Source organism: Hemitrygon akajei, chromosome 11 (genome assembly GCF_048418815.1).
Source record: "Hemitrygon akajei chromosome 11, sHemAka1.3, whole genome shotgun sequence".
NCBI lineage: Eukaryota > Metazoa > Chordata > Chondrichthyes > Myliobatiformes > Dasyatidae > Hemitrygon > Hemitrygon akajei.
The window spans coordinates 77,604,363-77,623,406 of NC_133134.1; the positions used below are offsets into that span (position 1 = coordinate 77,604,363).

Consider the following 19,044-nt stretch of genomic DNA (forward strand, 5'->3'; position numbering starts at 1 on the left):
CCACCCTCTGGTTAAAGAAATTCCTCATCTGTTTTAAAGGGACACCCTTGTATTTTGAGGCTAGACACTCCCACCATTGGAAAAATCCTTTCTACGTCCCCTCTTTCCTTTCAATATTAGGTAAACACACCCTGTTACTCTGGCTTCCTTTCAAGGCTACTGTGCATCACAAAGAATGTCGAGGCCTCGAAGATTGTGCAGGAGAGATTTACAGAGAATTGAAGATCCAAACCAAGAAGGCAGAGATCTGCTATGTCGGAAAATAAATACGCGCATGCGTTTCCTCCGGTTTCCAACTATGTATAAGTCCGAGGCTGGTGGGCAGTGAGGCTCACTGGACCAGACAGGCCTGTTCTGCACTGTATCTTTAGATGAATAAAAATAAATATTTTTTCCAGGTTCTATTGTAATGGGTTTTCACAGTTTGCAGTATCAGCAAATATGAAGGTGACAGAAACAGCCATGACACAGGGTCTTATTTCTTTGCAATAAAAACAGAAAGTGCTGCGACAACTCAGCAGGTTAGGCAGCATCTGGGCAACAAGCAATCTAACCTTCTTCAGAGCTGAGGTTTCTAGCTTCTGTTTACCTGTTCAGACCCTGCACGCACGCTGTTGTGTTCTGACAGGCTGCTTCTCAAGGAACTTTTGATTTTGAGAGGATGGAGTGTGGAAGGAAGGGCAATATATTTAGAACACAGCAATCTATTGACAAACTTCAGCTCATTCAGAATGCCACTGCTACACTTCTAACTAAAACCAGTCCATTCTAACTACTCTGCATCGGCTTCCTGCACCTTAAAGTTCTCTTACTTAAACTCCCGACAGTCTGGGACCGCAGTGCAACGTTTTCACTATATAATCCCACTTGAGTTCTCAGGTCTTCTTCCACAGGTCTCTAAAAGTTAAACCATCTCCCGCAAAAGATAATTGGCAAGTCAGTTTTTTTTAAAACTATTCTCCTAAACTGTGGAATTCAATACCTAAACTATAAGGGATGCAGACTCAGCTGACATTTTTAAACACCAGTTTTTAACTAACATCTTTTTGACTTTTATTTTTATATTTATACTTTTATCCCATTGTAAAGCACTTTGAACTACATCGTCTGTACAAACAGTGCTCTATAGATAAGGTATTGTTATTATCATTATTATTACAGAACACTACAAGCACAGTACAGGCCTTTACGGTCCACAAGGTTGAGCTGACCTTTTAGCCTATTCCAATATCAATCTAACACTTCCTTTCCACAGTCCTCCATTTTTCTCTCGTCCACATGCCTATCGATTAAATGTGCGTAATGTATCTGCCTCTACCACCACCCCAGGCAGTCCATTCCATGCATCCACCACGCTCTGTATAAAAAACCTCTCTCTGACATCCCTCTCCCCATACCTCTCCAATCATCTTAAAAGGTTGCCCTCTCACATTGGCCATTTCTGTCCTGGAAAAAAGGCGATGACTGTCCACTGTATCAATGCCTCTCAAGAATCCTGCACACCGCTAACAAGCTGCCTCAAGTCCTTCTTCACTCCAAAAAGGAAAGCCTTAGCTTGCTCAACATTTCCCCATAAGACACTCCTGAAGGAGGCAGATTCTATCACTAAGGACCCTCATTACCTGGGACAAGCCTGCTTCTCTTTCCTAGCATTGGGGAGGAGGGTACAGGACCCTGAAAATTCACACTCAACAGTCCAGTGAACAGCTTCTTTCCCCGCACCAGACTTCCAAAGAGTTCAAGAACACTCTGTTAACTGCACTATTTATTTGGTAACTTGAATAATTTTAATTCCTTGCACTGCTGCAAAACAAACTTCATGTCATCTAGGTCAGCAGAAAAACTTGCAATGTTTTTTTTTGATTTGCCTGTCTGAGGTAGGCAGGATGCAGTGGGAGGCATTGCAATCCATAGACCATAGATGCCACAATGCCAAATTAAACTAAATCTCTTCTGACTCTACAAACTTCATCCTTACATTCCCTGCACATTCAGATGTCTTTCTAAAAGACCACCACCACCCCTGGCAGCCCGCTCCAGTCCCACACACTGTGTGGAAAACAAAGCGCACATCTCCTTTACAACAGACCCCTCTCACCTCCGGTATCTGAAAATTCAGGCAAGGGCCTTGCAGCACACACCAGGTTCGTATCCCTTCAGGTTTATGGGGTGATCTAGAGACTGCAGGCGCTGGAATCTGGAGCAACAAACAATCTGCTGGAGGAACTCAGCGGGTCGAGCAGCATCTGTGGGAGGAAAAAAAAATTGTCGACGTCAAGAGTATCCTGATGCAGTTTCGACTCGAAGCGTCGACAATTTCTTGCCTCCCACAGATACTGCAAGACCCGCTGAGTTCCTCCAGCAGATTGTTTGTTGCTTAAGGAGTGAACTGATTAGACAATGAACGGATGTAACAGGCAATTTAACACATATAGTACACAAAAGTAAGTCAAAGTAATGCCAGAAAATAGATACACCATGTCAACTTTATTAAATACCTCCTGTGCCTAATAAAGTGGTCACTGGGTGTATATTCATGGTCTTCTGCCGTTGTAACCCATCCACTTAAAGCTTCGACATGTTGTGCATTCAGTGACGTTCTTCTGCACACCACTGTTGTAACACGTGGTTATTTGAGTATTTGTCACCTTCCTGTCAGCTTGAACCAGTCTGGCCATTCTCCTCAGATCTCTATCAGTGACAAGGCCTTCTCCCCCACAAAACTGCACTGACTAGATGTGTTTTGCTTTTCGCACCATTCTCTGTGAACTCTAGAGGCTGCTGTGTGTGAAAATCCCAGGAGTTCAGCATTTTCTGGGATACTCAAACCACCCCATCTGGCACCAACAACCATTCCACAATCAGAGTCACTTAAATCACATTTCTTCCCCAGGTCTGAACAAAGACTGAACCTCTTGCCCAGGTCTGATTGCTTTTATGCATTTAGCTGCTGCCACATGATTGGCTGATTAGATATGTGCATTAACCAGCAGGTGTACATGTGTATCTAATAAAGTGTCCACTGTGCACATAAATACTTCTTGTCTGGACTCTTCAAAGAGCAGATGGCTTGACAGAGGCTTCTGGAGACTGACAGTACCCCTCAAGGAGTTTGCACCATCAACACACAAACAATCATCAAAGTGGATGGTAGCGTAGTACAACGCTATGCAGCGCCAACGATCACCAATGGGGGCTCAATGCCACTGTCTGTACAGAGTTTGTACATTCTCCCCTTGAGCATGTTCACTTCCTCCCACGTTCCAAAAGACGTATGGGTTAGTGTTAGTAAGTTGTGGACATGCTATGTTGGCTCCAGAAGTGCAGTAACACGTCCAGGCTGTCCCAGGAACAATCCTCGGTCATTGAAACAAATAACGCATTTCACTGTATGTGCAAATGTACATGTCACAAATAAAGCTAATCTTTAATCTTGTTTTCTCTCTCTCACTCTCTCAAACACGCACATTTGATATTTTGATGTGCACATGACAAGTAAAGCTAACATTTTTTCTTTTAGATTCTCGCTACAGCGGAAGCAGGCCCATTCCAATGCAAATTTAAAGCCTCTATACATCAAAATATTTATACCTACTTCAATGAGAGATGGTAAGCAATTGTCACACCCCCTTATAATGGAATCTTTATCTCTCCGAGGTTGATTACAACCTTCGCATTTTCTCCCAATGTAAGATTTCTGAATGGACCGTGAACCCATGAACACTACCCTGCTATTCCTTTTTTTTTGCACTTATTTTTGCAATTTTATGTCTTCACACTGTTCTGCTGCTGGAAAGCAACAAATTTCACTTCGTACACACTCAGTGGCCACTTTATTAGGTACACCTGTACATTTGCTCATTAATGCAAATATCCAATCAGCTAATCGTGCGGCAGCAGCAACTCATTGCACAAAAGCATGCAGGCACAGTAAAAAGACTCAGTTGTCGTTCAGACCAAAACTCAGAATGGGGAAAAGATGTGATCTAAGTGACTTTGACCGTGGAATAAGTGTTGGTGTCAGACGGGGCAGTTTGAGCGTCTCAGAAACTGCTCATCTCCTGGGATTTTCACACACAACATCCTCTCGAGTTTACAGAGAATAGTACGAAAAACTAAAAATCATCTAGCGAGTGCCTTGTAATGAGAGAGGTCAGAGGAAAATGGCCAGACTATTGTAACTCAGATAACCACAGTGGTGTGCAGAGGCACACCTCTGATCACAAAACACATCGAACTTGAACAGGAGGTACCTAATAAAGTGGCCACTGAGTACAAGTCAGGATTAATAAATCCCATTCAGATTCTAATACCTGCCTATATGGTACCTTCCCCACTACGTTTCCATAAATGAAAAGCCCTTGATGCGGCAAGCTTTGGCTAGAACTAGATGATGCTGGGGCAGAACCATGTCACTTCTTCTCCACCCTCCCAACACAATCCCCCCCTTCAGTTTTGTAATGAAGCACAAAGCTGGTTTAGCAATAAATAAAAGTCATTTAGAGAGAATGTGGTTAACAAAAGAGTATGCACATTGGAGGTGTAGGTGATTGTCATCAGTTTCACTGAACAAAATAGGAAAAGTGTACAACAATCAGTTCATGCACACTACAATCACACATTCACGATTCAAGTTCATTTATCACATGATCATTGAAACATGCGGTGAAATGCTTCATTTGTGTCAACAACCAACACACCTGAGGGTGTGCTGGGGGCAGCCCACAAGTGTTGCCACACATTCCCTTGCCCAAAACGCTCGGCAGAACAACACAGAATACAAGCAGCAATAAAACAACAACAGAAAAACAAGCCCCTTTTCCCCACCCCCATCCAACACACAAACAGTCCTCTAGCCCCAAGGCAGCATGGTAGCGGAACACTTTACAACAGCCGTGACCAGATTCAATTCAAACTCTGCAAGGAGTTTGTACGTTCACCCCATGACCACACGGGTTTCCTCTGGTGCTCCCGTTTCCTCCCACATCCCAAAGACATACAGGTTAGTAGGTTAATTGGTCACATGGATGTAATTGGACAGGGTGAGCTCATTGTACCGGGAGTGTCTGTTACTGTGTTGCATTTGTTAAGGGTGTAATTGGACACGGTGGGTGAGCTCGTTGGGTGGGGGGAGGGTCTGTTATTGTGTTGTATCTGTAAAGGGTGTAATTGGACAGGGTGGGTGAGCTCGTTGGGTGGGGAGAGGGTCTGTTATTGTGTTGTATCTGTAAAGGGTGTAATTGGACAGGGTGGGTGAGCTCGTTGGGGGGGGGTCTGTTACTGTGTTGTATCTGTAAAGGGTGTAATTGGACAGGGTGGGTGAGCTCGTTGGGTGGGAGGGTCTGTTACTGTGTTGTATCTGTAAAGGGTGTAATTGGACACGGTGGGTGAGCTCGTTGGGTGGGGGGGGTCTGTTACTGTGTTGTATCTGTAAAGGGTGTAATTGGACAGGGTGGGTGGGCTCGTTGGGTGGGGGGGTCTGTTACTGTGTTGTATCTGTAAAGGGTGTAATTGGACACGGTGGGTGAGCTCGTTGGGTGGGAGGGTCTGTTACTGTGTTGTATCTGTAAAGGGTGTAATTGGACAGGGTGGGTGGGCTCGTTGGGTGGGGGTAGGGTCTGTTACTGTGTTGTATCTGTAAAGGGTGTAATTGGACAGGGAGGGTGGGCTCGTTGGGTGGGTGGGGGGGTCTGTTACTGTGTTGTATCTGTAAAGGGTGTAATTGGACAGGGTGGGTGGGCTCGTTGGGTGGGTGGGGGGGTCTGTTACTGTGTTGATTCTGTAAAGGGTGTAATTGGACAGGGTGGGTGGGCTCGTTGGGTGGGGGGAGGGTCTGTTACTGTGTTGTATCTGTAAAGGGTGTAATTGGACAGGGTGGGTGAGTTCATTGGGCTGGGAGGGTCTGTTACTGTGTTGTATCTGTAAAGGGTGTAATTGGACATGGTGGGTGGGCTCATTGGGCTGGGAGGGTCTGTTACTGTGTTGTATCTGCAAAGGGTGTAATTGGACAGGTTGGGTGGGCTCGTTGGGTGGGGGGTCTGTTACTGTGTTGTATCTGTAAAGGGTGTAATTGGACAGGGTGGGTGAGTTTATTGGGCTGGGAGGGCTTGTTACTGTGTTGTATCTGTAAAGGGTGTAATTGGACAGGGAGGGTGGGCTCGTTGGGTGGGTGGGGGGGTCTGTTACTGTGTTGTATCTGCAAGGGGTGTAATTGGACAGGGTGGGTGAGCTCGTTGGGTGGGGTGGACTGTTACTGTGTTGTATCTGTAAAGGGTGTAATTGGACAGGGTGGGTGGGCTCGTTGGGTGGGGGGAGTGTCTGTTACTGTGTTGTATCTGTAAAGGGTGTAATTGGACAGGGTGGGTGGGCTCGTTGGGTGTGAGGGTCTGTTACAGTGTTGTATCTGTAAAGGGTGTAATTGGACAGGGTGGGTGGGCTCATTGGGTGGGGGGTTCTGTTACTGTGTTGTATCTGTAAAGGGTGTAATTGGACCGGGGGGGTGGGCTCGTTGGGTGGGGAGGGTCTGTTACTGTGTTGTATCTGTAAAGGGTGTAATTGGACAGGGTGGGTGGGCTCGTTGGGTGGGAGTGTCTGTTACTGTGTTGTATCTGTAAAGGGTGTAATTGGACAGGGTGGGTGATCCCTTTGGGCTGGGGTGGACTGTTACTGTGTTCTATCTGTAAAGGGTGTAATTGGACAGGGTGGGTGGGCTCGTTGGGCTGGTGGGGGGGGGTCTGTTACTGTGTTGTATCTTTAAAGGGTGTAATTGGACAGTGTGGGTGGACTCGTTGGGTGGGAGTGTCTGTTACTGTGTTGTATCTGTAAAGGGTGTAATTGGACAGGGTGGGTGAGCTCGTTGGGTGGGGGGAGGGTCTGTTACTGTGTTGTATCTGTAAAGGGTGTAATTGGACCACGGTGGGTGAGCTCGTTGGGTGGGGGGAGGGTCTGTTACTGTGTTGTATCTGTAAAGGGTGTAATTGGACAGGGTGGGTGAGCTCGTTGGGTGGGGGGGAGTGTCTGTTACTGTGTTGTATCTGTAAAGGGTGTAATTGGACAGGGAGGGTGGGCTCGTTGGGTGGGTGGGGGGGTCTGTTACTGTGTTGTATCTGTAAAGGGTGTAATTGGACAGGGTGGGCGGACTCGTTGGGTGGGGGGGTCTGTTACTGTGTTGTATCTGTAAAGGGTGTAATTGGACAGGGTGGGTGGACTCGTTGGGTGGGAGTGTCTGTTACTGTGTTGTATCTGTAAAGGGTGTAATTGGACAGGGTGTGTGAGCTCGTTGGGTGGGAGTGTCTGTTACTGTTTTGTATCTGTAAAGGGTGTAATTGGACAGGGTGGGTGGGCTCGTTGGGTGGGGGAGGGTCTGTTACTGTGTTGTATCTGTAAAGGGTGTAATTGGACAGGGTGGGTGGGGGGGTCTGTTACTGAGTTGTATCTGTAAAGGTTGTAATTGGACAGGGTGGGTGAGCTCGTTGGGTGGGGGAGGGTCTGTTACTGTGTTGTATCTCTAAATATTAAGAAAATAAAACTCAGTCCATATTTTCGGCCTCCAACAGAACCAGATTTGGACACTGACAATGGGCCTTCAACTACCCCCAGCAGACTCTCCGAGGTTCAAGAGAATCTGTTGAATATCTGCAGAATCAAGGAAAGGAATAATGCGTTCTATTTCTGAAAACCTAGTTACAAGCCATCTACTCAAAATTACAAGGACTGTGGAATGCATTGCCACAGACAGCTGTGGAGGCCAAGTCACTGAGTATACTTAAAGCAGAGATTGATTAATCAGGATGTCAAAGGTTACAGGGAGAGGCAGGAGAATGGGGTTGAGAGGAAGAATAAATAAGTTATGATGAAGTGGCGGAGCAGACGTGGTAAGCCCAACTCTGCTTCTATGTCTTATTGTTGAATCTGCCAGCGAATGGTGACTGAATCTTGTTGCAGTTTACTAAGAAAATCTGACCGACTCGTATCTATATTCATTCAAGCACACACATTTAAGTTGCATTCATTTCACATACCAGTCTTTCCGACACTGAAAACCTCATTTTCCCATGGAGAGGTGACATTTAAAAGAAGGAATCGATGGGGAAATGCCAACTTCCCCTGGCTAGGGCTTTGGACTCAGTAGCATGCATCCTTTAACTGAGCAAACTCGTGAAGCAACAGAGCTGTGAGGACAGAGTGCGGCAGTGGGTTTAAGTCTCAGATTTCATTGCAAAAGATCCAGCACAGATAGGAAGGATCAGGTGATGACCCTCTTGTGCTGCAGTCATCTATTTTTCTAATTTTAGAAGTGCACAACGTTCTTCATATCACACAGAAACAATACTATAACACTGTTTCTGAACTATCTACAAACCTGTGAACACTACTTTGAAATTGCATAATTTAGTTATATTTGTAAGAGCCCATCAAATTTGCATTGTAATATATAGAGGTTTTATGACTTGTATGCAAATCAGAATCAGTTTTTATCACTGATGTGTCGTGAATTTGTGTTTTGTGGCAGCAGTACAGAGCGATACATTTGAAAAATTACAAGAAGAAACATTTAAAGAAATAACTAGTGCAGAGACGGAGCAAAATAATGTTCATAGACAAAATCTGATGTCAGAGGTGTAGAAGTTGTTCTAAAATGCTGAATGCGTGCCTTCAGGCTCCTGTATTTCCTCCCCGATGGTAGTAACAAGGCATGTCTCAAATGGTGCGAGTCCTTAATGATGGATAACGTCTTCTAGAGGCATCACCTTTTGAAGATGGCCTCGCTGGTGGGGAGGGTTGTGCCCACGATGGAGCTGGTCTCTGCAACTCTTTCCGATACGGTGCATGCGAGCGGTGCCTTTACACCAGACAGTAATGCAGCCAGTTGACATGATCAGTCTTTAGCAGGATTCCAAAGCTTTGTAGGAATCAGAATCAGATATATTATCACTGATAATGAAATGTATAAAAATTTATTAGGAGTTTGAGGAGGTTTGGTATGTTACCAAAGACGCTAGCAAATTTCTAGAGATAATCTGTCGAGAGTTTTCCGCTGATTCCATCATGAGCATTAGCCCCTCCATCAGAAGATACCACAAGATGCCTGAGGAACTCAGCAGGTCAGGCAGCATCAAAAAGGGAAATGAATGGTTGAGGCTCTTCTTCCAGCATCTTGTGTGTTCCTCCAATCTCTTGTTTATTGCTCTGGATTCAGCATCTTCATTCTCCTGTCTCCTGTGAAACTATCTTGGCAATATTTTGCTGCATTAAAGAAGATGCAGCAGAAACACAAAATGTCATCCCAGTTAAACTTCTGGGCAGTTGGTGAGGAGCAAAACTGCACGTCCCTAGGAGCAACACATTATTTTAAGTGCTCTGTTCCAAAACAGACATGTTCAGTGGCTATTATATTCCAACCTGGAGGCAATTCGAACAAACACTTGCTTCAAAGAATTCTACATGGTACATGTGACAGTTTACAAAAGCTCTCAGTCAAAGCTCTAAAACATAACACTCAGTGGCCACTTCATTAGGCAACTCCTGTGCCACATTTATTTATTTACTTATTTAAATTTGGTACAGGAGTTACCTAATAATTGTAATTGTAGCCTGGCTGCACTTACAGGCTGCCTTAGCACATCTTCAGACTGTGTGAGTCATTGACTCAAAAGATGTACGTTGAAACACTGAAATATACATGTGACAAGTGAATGTTTATATTATCAAGTTATCTGAATATCCAAGACTTACAAGCACTTGTTCAAGCCTTTATTAACAGGAGTCCTTCGAGTAGTTTTTCACTGGTTCTACTATATCTGCTTTTCCCTGTCAATGCCTGCAAGTAAATGAATCTCAGGGTAGTATATGGGGATATATATGTAATTTGATAATAAATTTACTTTGATCTTTGAGATCAAGGACATCTTCAGGACTGCTACGACATCTTCCTCAGTCAAAAGTCCTGCCATCATGCAGTGTCCGGACACGTCGGCTGCTAAAACTGGTTGAGAACCAAGAGCTGACTCACTGACCAGCCAGGGCAAGATTCTTCTTGCTCAGGTGTTTCACTGGGAACGATGACCCTTTTGACTGTACAGTCTTCCCTGAATCCGGCCCCATAATAATCAGTATTTCTACAACAGTTTCTGCTCTCCCACTCCCACGCAGATTCTTTCTCATTAATCTTAAAATTAAACACAATCCTAATCCACTGAGACAAGAAGCCCATCCATCCCTCAAAGTTAGAGTTAAATTTATTATTCAAGTTACTCTACACCAGTTCAGGAGCCTGATGGTTGAAGGGTAATTACTGGGTGGTTGGTGTGGGACCTAAGGTTTCCGTGCCTCCTGCATGATGGTGGTAGTGAGAAGAGAGCATGGCCTCGAGGAGTACACATGGAACTTTATGCCAGCATTTCGCTTTAGATGGCTTCTCTGGTTAACATTTTAGTAATGCAAGAAATGGGATGTTTTGGTTAACTTTTCTAGTTAATGAGAATGGTTTCTTTTGGTTAATATTTCTAGTTGTGAAGAGGAGGAACATGTTGGAATTAGTCATCATCATGGGCAATTGCCACTGGGGCTAGACAAATAGAAGAAACACTGCGGCATGACTGGGATTTGAAGAAGTTGGGGTTTTAGCAAAGCAAAAGCCTGAAATTTGGGATAATGAAAGACTTGTTGCCTTTATATTGAATTCATAATATTACTTTACTGATATTAAAGTCAAACTTGACTTCCAGATATGGGGTGAGTTTATTAAGTTATTGTTTATTGAGATCCATGTTAACAAGAATGCCCCATTAAGTTATTGTTTATTGAGATCCATGTTAACAAGAATGCCCCATTTCATCGATTCACATTGACTGAGTTCTTCTATTTACAGTTCCTACCAACAAATCCTCATCCAAAACAATGAACACTCGCTTACTTTTGGAGAAATAAGCCCTGGTGTACACATGCAAGTGTCATTCTCCCTCCATAATGACATGAGCTCTCACTAACAATACAGGCTTCCTTCACTTCAATGAAACTGAACCCAGGGCTGCTTCTCCTTAGAGCAACAGGAACTCTGGATGAATTCCTTTTCTAACTTGACAGCAAGAGGCTAAATCACACCCCAACCGAGGTAATCTCAAGCCATTTTTGCCTTCTGCAAAATTAGTTAGGTACCTTTGATCGTCAATGTTCACTTGCAAAATCTTTTCAAACCCTTCCAACTCCAGGTTAATGCTTGTTCTTGCAATTACCCAATGAAGTTCAGATCCAATTCCAAAGGATGGAAAAGCAGTACTGTTTAAGACCATAAGACCTAGGAGCAGAATTCGGCCATTCAGCTCATCAAGTCAGCTCCACCATTCCATCATGGCTGATCCCGAATCCCATTCAGCCCCATGCACCTGCCTTCTCACCATAACCTTTGATGCCCTGACCAATCAGGAAACTATCAACTTTCACTTTAAAATACCCACAGTCTTGGCCTCCACAGCTCTGTGGCACAGCATTCCACAGATTCATTATCCTCTGCTAAAGAACTCTGAACCGGTGACACAAATGCCACCCTATCCATATCTTGGAGAGATCTCTCTGCACTACTCTCTTTCCATTTCTATCACCACTATCCACTGCTGCACCTTCAGTTACCCAGACCCCAGCTCGGACCCTCCCTCCCTAAACCCTCTATGCCCCTCTCTCCTTCTAGAATCTCCCTAAAATGTAATTCCTGACAGAACATCTGGACACTTCTCCTGGTAACACCATACCACACATAAGACACCATTTTCTAAAACTCTATAATGGAAGGGGGCGGGGGTTGAAGACATTCAGATGCACTATTACTTTTTGGGAGTTCTATTTAAGAAAATGTATATTTTGAACTTTATCAACAAACACACCCGCGCACTGGAGGAACTCAGCAGGTCAGACAGGATCTATAGAATGGAATAAAGACAACGTTTTGGGCAGACAGTCACTTTATACAGTCAGCGGGCACTTTACAGTTGCACGTTAATTTAAATATCTAACAGTCAATTATGTGGCAGCAACTCAATGCATAAAAGCATGCAGACATGGTCAAGAGGTTCAGTTGTTCAGACCAAACATCAGAATGGGGAAAGAAATGTGATCTAAGTGACTGTGACTGTGGAATGATAGTTGGTGCCAGACAGGGTGGTTTGAGTATCTCAAACTGCTGATCTCCTGGGATTTTCACACACAACGGTGTCAATGGTCCAATAAATAAAAACAGCCAGTAAACAGCAGTTCTGTGGGTGAAAACACCTTGTTAATGAGAGTATCTGAGGAGGATGGCCATGGTTCATGCTGACAGCAAGGCAACAGTAACCCAAATAACCTCGCATTTACATGCGCAGAAGAGCACCTCTGGACGCACAACACGTCGAACCTTGAAGTGGACGGGCCACAGCAGCAGAAGACCACAGACATTCACTCAGTGGCAACTTTGTTAGCTACAAGTGGTAACTGATAAAGTGGCTGCTGAGTATATTTCATCCTTCCATTCCACAAAAATATGATACTGAAACCTGATCAAAATGGCAGATTAGTCAATACTGAAACCGCCAAACTTGCCTTCAGTTATGATAAATAAGCAAATACAGAGCCAAGCATATTCTCTTAACTTTAAAAGTTATGCCTGCAGTCAGTCATTCAATATAAGCCATGGTCTTGAAATGACTCAGTGGTTATGGAGGAACTGAGGGACCCCGAGTCCTTGGCACATTTCACCAGAATCAAGCAAGCCAGCACCCTTACAAATCGGAAAATCTTCGAACTATTAATTTAGAGAGTCCAAAGTCCACCTCCCGCCCCGGCAGGCGTCAGGGGTAAGAAGAAGGGAATCGTCATCTAGACATAATGATCAGCTTCGTTCTGTTTTCCGAGGCGAAGAGACTCACCCCACCCTGCCAACCAAGGGTGGTGGAGACTCAGTAATGACTCTCATTCCCAAAAAAACACAGTCAGACATCGCAATATGGAAGGAAAATGCGGGTTTTTTTGGGGGACAAAATGGCTCTTCTCTGAGCAATCCTATCGATCCTACCCTACGGTTCCCGGTTTGACCGGCCCAGTTTTCAATCGGAATAATCAAGATGACAATAGCCCAACTTCTCAAATTCTTTTTTTTTTGACAGGACAAGACAGAATATAGCACAGGGCACTTTAAAAGTTTAATTGCAGACACTTCTGCTGTTCCGTAGAAGTCCTTGGCAGCTAGACAAGCAAAGGAAGCAAATCCACTCATTTCCAAGGCTAATTCAGACACGGAACACACAAGCCGAAGAGTCTCTCTCTCTCTCAAAGAAAAATACAAGGTCTTACAACATTTATTTGCTCTGGCACAACTGAAGCAAACTTCCCCGACTGCAGACAGGTTACCCGTGCGGTGCACAATGCCATACACCTTCCAAAATGGCTCTGCAGATCCAGACCCACTGCCTGCCCGTAGAAGCTGGAAGTTTTAGACTGCTTCCTTACCAACACTTCAGTCGAAGGGCCAGCTTGCCCCGCGCTGCAAACACGCACTGACAGTGACTGAAATTACTGGCATCTTTTCTTACCTTCCTGTTTAAGTTGAAGAATGGACTGGAAGTTCTACAAATCAAGCTTTTTTTTAAATTCCCCCCCCCCCCCTCTCTCTCTCTCTCGACTGTCTGGCAATTCTCTGAGTAATTTGACTAGACCGCTCCCCACCTCAGTGTGACTGCTACACCCACGCCCCAGGGTCGCGTCCCATGCAGTTCAGAGAACCGCTTTTAACCCTCTCTGAGCTCCATGTGGGTAACCAGGGCAGCATTTCCTTCTTTGGCGAAACATTAAAAATATTTTTTCCCCTCTAATTCAGAAGAGTTGGGTTGCTATAGCAGACAGTTGCTACTAGCAGCTTCACTCCCGCCTACTCAATGACCTATTTATATCCAAACTTTTAATAGAGGTTCTGATACCATTTATGACGAGGGAAGTTATAGCTGAAATTGCGGACACTGTAATTGCAGAAGTTGAAACTGATAAACTATTGGCCCAACCCATTCCAAGGATGTGGAAGTTAGAGGCTCGAGATATCTGGCTGCAAATCACAAGTGGGTTACAAACCGAGGCTTTCTGTTGTCACAATGACAAATGTAAAGTGCCCAAAAGATACAGCTCTCAATGATGATTTCTCTTGCCTCCCTCAACCCCTCCACTCCCGCACTGTAATCACGACTTCACAAACTTACACCTGGCTATCTGACCTGTCCCTGCTGCAGTGCGCAGAGGAGAGAAGTATCTTTATACTCACACAATATCATACACACTGTCTGTGTCTGTATAAATGTATAAAGGGTGCTTCTGTCTGCACCCCACTGCCGTACTGTGGCTGCAGCAGGGAAGGCTACTGCCATAAGTACACACACATTCATTCAGCCGCCTACCCGACATCAAGGACATGTACAGAAAGGTGCCAGTAACATCACGAAGGGTCACACCCACCCTGCTTCTGAACTGGCTGCCTCACTCCCATCGAGGAGGCGGCTAGACTGCATCCACGCCAGTGCACCAGAATCAAAAACTGGCTTCCCCCTCTCCCCACCCACACCCCCCAAGCCGTCAGGCTGATCACAAACCTTCACCCCGCCATCACTACATCGACAGCAACCACTCCTCTCCACAGCCCTTCGGCACCCTTCATCACCCGTGACCCCCCGAGCCGTGCACTGCCACTTCACACCAACACCCCACACCTCTTACCTACACTGACACACAGTCACTGAAATACCCTGCTTTCACTTGTCCTGCTGCTACCCTAGAAGAGTTCAATCTTGACAAGAGTCACTTTGTCACTTACTTCATCATTTCCTGCCAGAGTCACCGTATGTTCAGATGCTCCTGATTTATGTACATACCATCCGTCTGCAGAAACTAGTATGTATATTCTACATGGTTACTTCTACACAGTGCTTTTTTAAAAAATAGGATCAATTTTAGTTTTACATTTATTTTGGTTTTTTTTATGCTGCATCAGATCGGGAGTAACAATCATTTCGCTCTCCTCTACACTCGGGTAATGAAGAATAACAATAAACATGATCTTGAACATATAGATACAAGTCACCTCACAGGCAATAAAGAGATATTTCAGAGTAGTTGCAGCTGTAGCAAGCTCCCACTAACAGCAACTGTGGGGATAAAGAAGCGGGTGAATAAACAGTTAAATCTTTTGCACGTGCACAGATAGCAGAGGGACATACTTGCTTCGTTAGTTAATGAGCACTTCAGGGTCTGCAGGAAAAACATGGATTAGAGATGGGCAGGCTACCCCCCCCCCCCCCCCGAAGTGATGACTGGTGAGTAATTAGGACTGAGATTGCACAGAATTGCCATGTTTATAACAGCGCCGGCAGAGACCACCAGGCCCCCTCGGAGGAATGTAAAAGTGGAGACAGTCAGTCTTTTCCAGTTTCAGCCCTCGATTGTGGCAGAACAACATATTCACCCCACTTGCACCAAACTCCTGGCCTTGATGGAATTTTTTTTTAAGTCACTCTCTGTAATAGCTTGGACAGATAAGATTCAAGGTTCAAGTTTTAGTTATCACACGTACATCGAAATCCACAGTGAAACTGTGTCATTTGTGTTAACAACCAATACATCCGAGGGAGTGTTGGGGAGGGGGGGGCAGCCTGCAAATATCGCCACACATTCCAGCACCAAAGTAGCACGTCCACAATGCTCCATGGGACAACACAGAATACAACAATCGACAAAACAAGCCCCTTTCCCCACTCCCAGCCAGCACATAACCACCAGGCAGACCGTCTTTCTTGGTCTTTGATTCAGACTTGGGCTTACACTCCATTAGTACCACCTGTACTTAATAAAGAGGCATCTGAGTGTACGCTTGTGGACTGCTACTGCAGTCACCTCCACTACAAGGTTCAACACCTTGTGCATTTAGAGATACTCCTCTGCGTACTATTGTTGTAACACATGGTTAATTGAGTTACTGTCAGCTTGAACCAGTCTGGCCATTCTCCTCTGACCGCTCTCATTAATAAGGCTTTTTCACCCACAGAACTGCTGCTCACTGAATGATTTGTTTCTCGCACCATTCTCTGTGAACTCTAGAGACCGTTGTGCATGAAAATCCCAGGAGATCGGCAGTTTCTGAGTTACTCAAACCACCGTGTCTGGCACCAACAGTCATTCCACGGTCGAAGTCACTTAGATCACATTTCTTCCCCGTTCTGATGTTTGGTCTGAACAGCAACAGAACCTCTTGACCATGTCCGCATGCTTTTATGCATTGAGTTGCTGCCACATGATTGGCTGATTGGATATTTGCTTTAACAAGCAGGTGTACCTAATAAAGTGGCCGCTGAGTGTACGAGGAACAGGCCATTAAAAAGATGGTAAAGGCAGCATCATGGCTGGGCACGGCAACTGCTCTGCCTGTGATCACAGAGAGCTGGTGGCACAGGGCAGCGCGTCGTGGATAAGAGCCATGGACTCTGTTTACACTCCTTGCTGTCTCAGTAAACCAGTCAGCATAATCAAAGACCCCAACCCACCCCGGAGATCATCTCCTTCTGCCCTTCCTGCTGGGCAGAAGCAACAAAAGTTCGAAAAGCACCTACCATCAGACTCAAGGGCAGCTTCTATTATTCTGCTCTAAGGATATTGAATGGAGTCATACATACTATGATCTCACAATGGTCCTTGCCGCCTGCCTGCACTGCACTCTCTCCATATCTCTTTAAGGATCAGCTTTATTTGTCACACGGATTTCAAAACAGGCAGTGAAATGCATCATTTGATTCAAATCAAATCAACGAGGATTGTGCTGGACAGCCTGCAAGTGTTGCCACGGAATGGACACAACTCACAAATCCCGACCCATCTCCGGAACGTTGGAGGAAACTGCAGCACCCAGAGGAAACCTACACAGGCACGGGAGAACGCAGAAACTCCTTACAGACAGCTGCAATCGGGACTCGGTCTGTGATTGGTGGTCTGTAATAGCATTACGCTAACCGTTGCATACTGTACCGCCCATTTATTGCTACATTCTCTTACAGACAGACATACTTTATTGATCCCAAGGGAAACTGGGTTTCGTTACAGTCGCACCAACCAAGATAGTGTAGAAATATAGCAATATAAAACCAGAAATAATTAAATAATAATAAGTAAATTATGCCAAGTGGAAATTAGTCCAGGACCAGCTATTGGCTCAGGGTGTCTGACACTCCTAGGGAGGAGTTGTAAAGTTTGATGGCCACAGGCAGGAATGACTTCCTATGACGCTCAGTGTTACATCTCGGTGGAATGAGTCTCTGGCTGAATGTACTCCTGTGCCTAACCAGTACATTATGGAGTGGATGGGAGACATTGTCCAAGATGGCATGCAACTTGGACAGCATCCTCTTTTCAGACACCACCGTCAGAGAGTCCAGTTCCACCCCCACAACATCACTGGCCTTACGAACGAGTTTGTTGATTCTGTTGGTGTCTGCTACCCTCAACCTGCTGCCCCAGCACACAACAGCAAACATGATAGCACTGGCCACCACAGACTCGTAGAACATCCTCAGCATTGTCCGGCAGATGTTAAAGGACCTCAGTCTCCCCCTGGAAAGAGATTTTCCTTGTACAGAGGATGTGCAAGTCAAGCTTTTCCCTGCACAAGGTACACATGGCAATAAGAAACCAATTTGCCAATTGACAATCAGAATCGGATTTATTATCACTGATATTCTGTTTGTATTACAGAAACTTGTTTTGCTGCAATAGTACTGAGCAATTACAATATATAGAAGTTAGAATAAGGAATATAAAAATTAAGAAGTCCTGAATTAGGATATAGAGTTGTTAATGTTCTTGTAGTTTAACCTTCCTATGCTTGCTTGTATTGTTATATAATCACCTATATACATGGGGGTATTGAGAGAATTTGCCAGCAATTGCGGTGCATTGTCCCTGTATTTTTCTGGAAACTTCATGGTTTCAGTAGGTGGTCACACTACTAAATCTGGCTATTTTATTGCTTAACAGTTTTCAATGGATTTCTGTTATCTTTAGTCTGCTATGAGAAGGACACGACTACATTTTAGTTTGCATTTTTCCTTGTTTCCATCAGCACATTTCTCCTTCTTTGCTCTTGTAACACTTAATAAAACGACTGTAAGCAACAGTTTTTATGCCTCATTCTTGACTTCCAAAGACCCTTTGCATTGCAAAAGCATCAGGATCCAATGGTGCTGCAAAACGAGAGCAAAATAGTGAGGTAGTTTTCGTGGGTTCATGAACTGTTCAAAAATCTAATGGCAGAGGGGAAGAAGCAGTTGCTAAAACGTTGAGGGAGTTTAGCAGAGAACAACAAGGAAGTGTTGATGTTATGCAGTTGGTCAACTCAGTCTTTAACTGCACTGACCAAAAGGGGAGAGTGAAGAAAACAGTCTTCTGAACAGGGAAAGAAGGGGTTAGCAGAGCACTAGGGCAAAGATCAATCAAGAAAATGCAAAAGCAAATGATCCAGGGATGATGTTTGACCTTTAAAACAGACCAGAGGACAGGATACAGGAGAATAAAACACCTATTTGTAAACCTGTTTACAGAGCAACAAGAAACAACTGACCAAATGGAGAGTCTCTTAATCTCTTAGAAAACAAAATAAAACTAGCAGCAACTAATAAAGGCATTAAAGGGGCTTGTTTTCCTTTTTGACACTAGATACCGGCACTGGAATTATAATTGTACTTGGAAAGAGTACCTTGACCATGAAGTCCTCAGATACACTAAGGTTGTCAAAGGACTCTTCATAAATTCAAGTTTGCCCATTCTCTCTGTAGAAGGACCATGCATGCACTTGTAGTCCAACTTTTTTTACAGTGGCAATGAAACTGGTTTTGCAAACGGTTAACGCCACTGATCGGTGAGCAAGACTTCCTCATTTTAAGTGAGTACTGTAATATGCTGCATCATGCAACGACATAGCATAACTCACGAAAGAGAGGCACTTAAAAGATTTCCATGCAAGTTCGGGCAGCTAACCTTTTTAGCCTC

The 19,044-nt window shown here is 44.6% G+C and overlaps 1 protein-coding gene across 2 annotated transcripts in view; it reads right to left on the minus strand.

Annotated features, from left to right (window-relative positions):
- The window catches only part of LOC140735738 (zinc finger and BTB domain-containing protein 7B-like), a 193,646-nt gene that overhangs the window by 86,260 nt on the left and 88,342 nt on the right, over positions 1-19,044 (minus strand). Inside the window, exon 3 of one of the 2 annotated variants that reach the window (XM_073061177.1) lies at positions 2,099-2,246. The exons of the other annotated variant lie outside the window; for it this stretch is intronic. The gene's annotated coding sequence lies outside the window, so the exon portion shown is untranslated. The remainder of the gene's footprint in view (positions 1-2,098; positions 2,247-19,044) is intronic. 2 annotated transcript variants of the gene reach the window in all.